At 39.5% G+C, this 9,037-nt stretch overlaps 1 non-coding gene across 1 annotated transcript; it reads left to right on the top strand.

Annotated features, from left to right (window-relative positions):
* Nucleotides 1–8,344: 8,344 nt before the first annotated feature.
* Nucleotides 8,345–8,452, top strand: LOC148576901 (small nucleolar RNA R71). Its single transcript, XR_015903349.1, has one exon. It is a non-coding gene; the product is annotated as a small nucleolar RNA R71 (small nucleolar RNA).
* Nucleotides 8,453–9,037: the final 585 nt, after the last annotated feature.

Consider the following 9,037-nt stretch of genomic DNA (forward strand, 5'->3'; position numbering starts at 1 on the left):
TTGTGGCTCATTCCAACGTTAGTGACAAAGGTGAGTTTCACTAACGTTGGCGATTGTTTGCTTTCTCTACGTTAACTTCCACGTTAACTAAGTTAACATGGGAGTTAACGTAGCTCAAGGTGGCTTAGTCCAACGTTAGTGACAATGGTGAGTGTCACTAACGTTGGCCATTCTTTTGCTTCCCAACGTTAGAGTCCACGTTAACTAAGTTAACGTGGAAGCTAACGTGGCCAATATGAGCTTGGTCCAACGTTAGTGACAAAGGTGAGTGCCACTAACGTTGGCTCCACTTTCTTTCTTCCACGTTAGAGTTCACATTAACTTAGTTAACGTGACTCTTAATGTGGGCTATGATGGCTTCAAGGACGTTATTAACGATTATTTTTCTTATTAGCGTTGCAAGCTAGCTCCCATTCTACGTTAGCGGTTACGTTAGTTAGACTAACGTGGCTGCTAACGTGGTTCTTTTTTGTTTCCTTTGTCCTGAAATCAAGCAATAAAGTGCATCAAAGTTCTAATCTACATCATGAGACATGCATCATCCAATTTGTCATCTAATTCATGCAAAAATCCCATGAAATCATGTAAAGTGCACAATGTATGCTTAAATCAAGATGTAAGTGAAATTCCACCCAAAACTTGTTTATTTCCTAAGAAAATGCATGAAACTACCCTAAAACAGTAAAGAAAAGGTCAGTGAAACTGGCCAAAATGCCCTGGCATCAAGGGGGTAAACTAGGAAAAAATTTTAAAAAAATTCTAAATCACAACCTTGCACTAGAATAAGCTTAGTCAATATGATGAAATTTTCCAAGAATTCCATTTCTAGGGCACCACCCCAATTGGTTGAAAATTTTTTTTAGAACTTGCTTGATTAATACACTTTGTGGATCATGTTTTGAGCAAAGAATACAAGCACGTAAGTTTTGAGCCTAATTGTGTGGTTACATCATACATAACTACTTATTTTTATTCTTGTGTGCATTATTCTCTTGTTATGAGTGTAATCTTTGATTTGTTTGATTCTTTATGTCCATTATTTTGTGTATACATGCATTTATATGATTGAGACCATTGTTCAAATAGCTCACTTACCCAAATAGCCTACCTTTTATCTTCTATTGCTAGCCAATTTTGAGCCTATGCTTAACCCATTTGTTCTTAATTGTAGCACATTACAAGCCTAAGTGAAAAATAATAAATGTCCCTTGTTTGGATATTTGATTAGCTTAGGCTAGTGAGAGTGTTCATCATTAGAATTTGGGAAAGTTGGGTACATTGGGTAGACATAAAAGTGTATTTCTTTATTTATGTTGAAAATTTTGGGAATTAGGTGCATGCTCATGTGTTAATCATTGGTAAACCATATGCATTGATATTCTTGTATATATTTTAATTAAAAAAACTAGGAAAAGAAGGAAAAAGAATTGCAATAAAAAGGGGACAAAAACGCCCCAAGGTAACTTTAATAATGATTAATGCATATGTGTGGTGATCTAAAAGAGAATGCATGAGTGTGTAGAAAAGTGAAGAATGGATATCTAGATTTGTTTAGAATTGTATAGGTTGTCATAGGTTAGGTAGGAAGTTTAAGTTAATCAATAATTCAAATTTTAAGCTCACTTGACCATATGCACTGGTATGCGAAATTGTTACTCAAGTTAGGTAACATTTGTTGTTCGTTCTCTCCCTGGTAATGGCGCCAAAACCTAGTGCGCAATACCATGGTCCAAGCATAACTTCACAACTTCGCACAACTAACCAGCAAGTGCACTGGGTCATCCAAGTAATAAAACCTTACGTGAGTAAGGGTCGATCCCCGGAGATTGTTGGTATGTAGCAAGCTATGGTCATCTTGTAAATCTCAGTCAGGCGGATATTAAATGGTTATGGAGTTTTCGAATAAATAATAATAAATAAATAGAAAATAAAGATAAAGATACTTATGTATATCATTGGTGAGAATTTCAGATAAGCACATAGAGATGCTTTCATTCCTCTGAACCTCTGCTTTCCTGCTATCTTCATCCAATCAGTCTTACTCCTTTCCATGGCAAGCTTTCTGTAGGGCATCACCGTTGTCAATGGCTACATCTCATCCTCTCTGTGAAAATGGTCCAAATGCTCTGTCACGGCACGGCTAATCATCTGGAGGTTCTCGATCATACTGGAATAGGATTCACCCTCCTTTTGCGTCTGTCACTACGCCCAGCACTCGTGAGTTTGATGTTCGTCACATCCATCCCTTCCCAGATCCTACTCGGAATATCATAGACAAGGTTTAGACTTTCCGGATCTCAGGAATGGCCATCCATGGGTTCTAACTTATACCACGAAGATTCTAATATCTCAGACTCGGTCCTCTGTATTAGATATCTAAGAGATATTCATTCTAGCTTGTTTGCATGTAGAACGGAAGTGTTTGTCAGGCACGCGTTCATATGTGAGAATGATGATGAGCGTCACATAATCATCACATTCATCATGTTCTTGGGAATGAATGGATATGTTAGAAGCGGAATAAGTTGAATTGAATAGAAAAACAGTAGTACTTTGCATTAAATCATGAGGAACAACAGAGCTCCACACCTTAATCTATGGAGTGTAGAAACTCTACCGTTTGAAAATACATAAGTGATAATGGTCCAGGCATGGCCGAATGGCCAGCCCCCATGAAAGTCTAAGATAGCATAAACTCATCAAAGATGATCCGAAGATGTAAATAAAAAGTTCTATTTATACTAAACTAGCTACTAGGGTTTACAGAAGTAAGTAATTGATGAATAAATCCACTTCTGGGGCTCACTTGGTGTGTGCTTGGGCTGAGCTTGAAGTTTACACATGCAGAGGCTTCTTCTGGAGTTGAACGCCAAGTTGTAACGTGTTTTTGGCGTTCAACTCTGGTTCGTGACGTGTTTCTGGCGTTTAACTTCAAACTGCAGCGTAGAACTGACGTTCAACGCCCTTTTGCATCATTTAAACTCGGCCAAAGTATGAACTATTATATATTGATGGAAAGCCCTAGATGTCTACTTTTCAACACAATTAGAAGCGCACCATTTTGAGTTCTGTAGCTCCAAAAAATCCACTTTGAGTGCAGGGAGGTTATAATCCAACAGCATCAGCAGTCCTTCTTCAACCTCTGAATCTGATTTTTTGCTCAAGTCCCTCAATTTCAACCAGAAATTACCTGAAATCACAGAAAAACACACAAACTCATAGTAAAGTTCAGAAATGTGAATTTAACATAAAAACTAATAAAAACATCCCTAAAAGTAACTAGATCCTACTAAAAATATACTAAAAACAATGCCAAAAAGCGTATAAATTATCCGCTCATCACAACACCAAACTTAAATTGTTGCTTGTCCCCAAGCAACTGAAAATTAAATAGGATAAAAAGAAGAGAATATACTATAAATTCCAAACTATTAATGAAACATAGCTCCAATCAGATGAGCGGGACTTGTAGCTTTTTGCCTCTTGAATAGTTTTGGCATCTCACTTTATCCATTGAAGTTCAGAATGATTGGCATCTATAGGAACTCAGAGTTCAGATAGTGTTATTGATTCTCCTAGTGCAGTATGTTGATTCTTGAACACAGCTACTTTATGAGTCTTGGCCGTGGCCCTAAGCACTTTGTTTTCCAATATTACCACCGGATACATAAATGCCACAGACACATAATTGGGTGAACCTTTTCAGATTGTGACTCAACTTTGCTAGAGTCCCCAATTAGAGGTGTTCAGGGTTGTTAAGCACACTCTTCTTTTGCTTTGGACCTTGACTTTAACCGCTCAGTCTCAAGTTTTCACTTGACACCTTCACGCCACAAGCACATGGTTAGGGACAACTTGGTTTAGCCGCTTAGGCCAGTATTTTATTCCTTTAGGCCCTCCTATCCACTGATGCTCAAAGCCTTTGGATCCTTTTTATTTACCCTTGCCTTTTGGTTTTAAGGGTTATTGGCTTTTTGCTCTTGCCTTTTGGTTTTAAGAGCTTTTGGCTTTTTCTGCTTGCTTTTTCTTTTTCTATTTTCCTTTTTTTTCGCTATTTTTTTTGTTCTGCAAGCTTTTGTATTCACTGCTTTTTCTTGCTTCAAGAATCAAGTTTATGATTTTTCAGATTATCAAATAACATGTCTCCTTGTCATCATTCTTTCAAGAGCCAACATATTTAAAATTCTTAAACATCAAATTCAAAAGACATATGCACTGTTCAAGCATTTATTCAGAAAACAAAAAGTGTTGTCACCACATCAAAATAATTAAACTAAGTTCAAGGATAAATTCGAAACTCATGTACTTCTTGTTCTTTTGAATTAAAATATTTTCATTTAAGAGAGGTGATGGATTCATATTCACTACTTTAAGGCATAGACACTTAAATACTTATGATCATATAGTGAAGACACAAACATAGATAAACATTTAACATAGAAAAAACGAAAAACAGAGAATGTAAGAACAAGGAATGAGTCCACCTTAGTGATGGTGGCGTTTTATCCTTGAAGAACCAATGATGTTCTTGAGCTCTTCTATGTCTCTTCCTTGTCTTTGTTGCTCCTCCCTCATTGCTCTTTGATCTTTTCTAATTTCATGAAGGATGATGGAGTGCTCTTGATGTTCCACCCTTAGTTGTCCCATGTTGGAACTTAATTCTCTTAGGGAGGTGTTGATTTACTCCCAAAAATTCTATGGAGGAAAGTGCATCCCTTGAGGTATCTCAGGGATTTCTTGGTGATGAGCTTCTTCATGCGTCTCTTGAGATCCATGAATAGGCTCTCTTGTTTGCTCCATCCTTTTCTTAATGATGGGCTTGTCCTCTTCAATGAGGATATCTCCTTCTATGTCAATCCCAGCCGAATTGCATAGGTGGCAAATGAGGTGAGGAAAAGCTAACCTTGCCATAGTAGAGGACTTGTCAACCACCTTGTAGAGTTCTTGAGGTATAATCTCATGAACCTCCACTTCCTCCCCAATCATGATGCTATGGATCATGATAGCCCAGTCTATTGTAGCTTCAGACCGGTTGCTAATAGAAATGATTGAGCATTGAATGAACTCCAACCATCCTCTAGCTACAGGCTTAAGGTCCAGTCTTCTTAGTTGAACCGGTTTGCCTTTTGAGTCAATCTTCCATTGAGCTCCTTCCACACATATATCCATGAGGACTTGGTCCAACCTTTGATCAAAGTTGACTCTTCTTGTGTAGGGGCGTGCGTTCTCTTCCATCATTGGCAAGTTGAACGCCAACCTCACATTTTCCGGACTAAAATCTAAGTATTTCCCCCGAACCATGGTAAGATAATTCTTTGGGTTCGGGTTCTTACTTTGATCATGGTTCCTAGTGATCCATGCATTAGCATAGAACTCTTGAACCATTAGAATTCCGACTTGTTGGATGGGGTTTGTTAGAACTTCCCAACCTCTTCTTTGGATTTCGTGTCGGATTTTTGGATACTCATTTCTCTTGAGTTTGAAAGGGACCTCGGGGATCACCTTCTTCTTGGCCACAACATCATAGAAGTGGTCTTGATGGGCTTTGGAGATGAATCTTTCCATCTCCCATGACTCGGAGGTAGAAGCTTTTGTCTTCCCTTTCCCTTTTCTAGAGGTTTCTCTGGTCTTAGGTGCCATCAATGGTAATAGAAAAATAAAAAGCTTATGCTTTTACCACACCAAACATAGAATATTGGTCGCCCTCGAGCAAGAGAAGAAAGAAGAGATGATGAAGAAGAAGAAATGGAGGAGAGGGAGAGAAGGTTGTGTTTCGGCCAAGAAGGGGAAGAGAGGGTTGTGTTGTGTGAAAATGAAGAAGAATGGAGGGGTTTATATAGTGTAGGGAGAGGGGTTAGGTTCGGCCATTTAGGGTGGATTTGGGTGGGAAAGTGATTTTGAATTTTGAAGGTAGGTGGGGTTTATGAGGTAGGTTTATGGGAAAGAGTGGATGGATGTGAGTGGTGAAGGGGTAGTAGGGAAGAGAGCTTGAGGTGATTGGTGAAGGGTTTTGGGGAAGGGTGTTTATTGGGAAGAGAAGATGAATGAGAAGAGGGAAGAGTATGAGTGGAGGTAGGTAGGGATCCTATGGGGTCCACAAATGCTGAGATGATCCTGTGGAGTCCACAGATCCTGAGGTGTCAAGGATTTGCATCCCTGCACTAATTAGGCATGTAAAATGCCTTTGCATGCAATTCTGGCATTTAAACGCCGAATTGATGCTTGTTCTGGGCGTTCAGCACCCAGATGCAGCATGTTTCTGGCGTTGAATGCCAGTTCTATGCTTGTTTCTGGCGTTCAGCGCCAGCTTTCCTCAGTGTGCATTCCTGGCATCTGAACGCTAGGATGTTGCTTGTTTCTGGCGTTCAACGCCAGATCCATGCTCTGTTCTGGCGTTGAACGCCAGCCAGATGCTCCTTACTGGCGTTTAAACGCCAGTAAGTCCTTCCTCCAGAGTATGATTTTTCTTCTGCTATTATTGATTCTGTTTTTAATTTTTTGATTTATTTTGTGACTCCACATGATCATGAATCTAATAAAACATGAAAGAATAATAAAAAATAAAAATAAAATTAGATAAATAAAAATTGGATTGCCTCCCAACAAGAGCTTCTTTAATGTCAATAGCTTGACAGTGGGCTCTCATGGAGCCTCACAGATGTTCAGAGCATTGTTGAGACTTCCCAACACCAAACTTAGAGTTTGGATATGGGAGTTCAACACCAAACTTAGAGTTTGGTTGTGGCCTCCCAACACCAAACTTAGAGTTTGATTGTGGGGGCTCTGTATGACTCTGTTTTGAGAGAAGCTTACTGTGCCTCTTTTCCATATTTACAGAAGGATGACCTTGAGTTTTAAACACAAGGGAGTCTTCATTCAATTGAAGGACTAGTTCACCTCTGTCAACATCAATCACAGCTCTTGCTGTGGCTAGGAAGGGTCTTCCAAGGATGATGGATTCATCCTCATCCTTCCCAGTATCTAGGATTATGAAATCAGCAGGGATGTAAAGGCCTTCAACCTTTACTAACATGTCCTCTACTTGTCCATAAGCCTATTTTCTGGAGTTGTCTGCCATCTCTAATGAGATTTTAGCAGCTTATACCTCAAAAATTCCCAGTTTCTCCATTACAGAGAGGGGCATGAGATTTATCACTGACCCAAGGTCACATAGAGCCTTCTCAAAGGTCATGGTGCCTATGGTACAAGGTATTAGAAACTTTCCAGGATCCTGTTTCTTCTGAGGCAATCTCAGTTGATCCAATGCATTTAGTTCATTGGTGAATAGGGGAGGTTCATCTCGCCAAGTCTCATTACCAAATAAATTGGCATTCAGCTTCATGATTGCACCAAGGTACTTGGCAACTTGCTCTTCAGTAATATCCTCATTCTCTTCATAAGAAGAATACTCATCAGAGCTCATGAAGGGCATAAGGAGGTTCAATGGAATCGCTATGGTCTCTAGATGAGCCTCAGATTCCTTTGGTTCCTCAGAGGGAAACTCCTTATTGATCACTGGACGTCCCAGGAGGTCTTCCTCCTTGGGATTCACGTCCTCCCCTTCCTCCTTGGATTCGGCCATGATGGTTATATCAATGGCCTTGCAATCTCTCTTTGGATTCTCTTCTATATTGCTTGGGAGAGTACTAGGAGGGGTTTTAGTGATCTTTTTACTCAGCTGGCCCACTTGTGCCTCTAAATTTCTAATAGATGACCTAGTTTCATTCATGAAACTCAGAGTGGCCTTAGATAGATCAGAGACTAAATTTGCTAAGCTAGAAGGATTCTGCTCAGAATTCTCTGTCTGTTGCTGAGTGGATGATGAAAAGGGTTTACTATTATTAAACCTGTTTCTTCTACCATTATTAAAGCCTTGTTGAGGCTTCTGTTGATCCTTCCATGAGAAATTTGGGTGATTTCTCCATGAGGGATTATAGGTGTTTCCATAAGGTTCACCCATATAATTTACCTCTGCTATTGCAGGGTTCTCAGGATCATAAGCCTCTTCTTCAGAAGATGCCTCTTGAGTACTGTTGGATGCAGCTTGCATTCCATTCAGACTCTGAGAAATCATATTGACTTGCTGAGTCAATATTTTACTCTGAGCCAATATGGCATTCAGAGTATCAATTTCAAGAACTCCCTTCTTCTGAGGCGTCCCATTACTCACAGGATTCCTCTCAGAAGTGTACATAAACTGGTTGTTAGCAACCATGTCAATAAGTTCTTAAGCTTCTGCAGGCATTTTCTTTAGGTGAATGGATCCACCTGCAGAAGTATCCAATGACATCTTAGCTAATTCAGACAGACCATTATAGAATATATCCAGGATGGTCCATTCTGAAAGCATGTCAGAAGGACACTTTTTGGTCAGTTGCTTGTATCTCTCCCAAGCTTCATAGAGGAATTCACCTTCTTTCTGTCTGAAGGTTTGAACATCCACTCTAAGCTTACTAAGCTTTTGAGGAGGAAAGAACTTGGCTAAGAAAGCCGTGACCAGCTTATCCCAAGAGTTCAGGCTATCCTTAGGTTGAGAGTCCAACCATACTCTAGCTCTGTCTCTTACAGCAAACGGGAAAAACATGAGTCTGTAGACTTCAGGATCTACTCCATTAGTCTTAACAGTATCACATATCTGCAAGAATTCAGTTAAGAACTGAAAAGGATCTTTAGATGGAAGTCCATGAAACTTGCAGTTTTGTTGCATTAGAAAAACTAACTGAGGTTTCAGCTCAAAATTGTTTGCTCCAATGGTAGGGATGGAGATGCTTCTTCCATGTAAATTGGAATTTGGTGCAGTAAAGTCACCAAGCATCTTCCTTGAATTATTATTATTTTTGGCTGCCATCTCCTCTTCTTGTTCGAAAATTCCTGTAAGGTTGTCTCTGGATTGCTGTATTTTAACTTCTCTTAGTTTCCTTTTCAGAGTCCTTTCAGGTTCAGGATGTGCTTCAACAAGAATGTTCTTGTCCTTGCTCCTGCTCATATGAAAAAGAAGGGGACAGAAAATAATAATAGGGATCCTTTTTACCACAGT

The sequence above is a fragment of the Arachis ipaensis genome, chromosome B1 (assembly GCF_059453495.1).
Source record: "Arachis ipaensis isolate K30076 ecotype BB chromosome B1, ASM5945349v1, whole genome shotgun sequence".
NCBI lineage: Eukaryota > Viridiplantae > Streptophyta > Magnoliopsida > Fabales > Fabaceae > Arachis > Arachis ipaensis.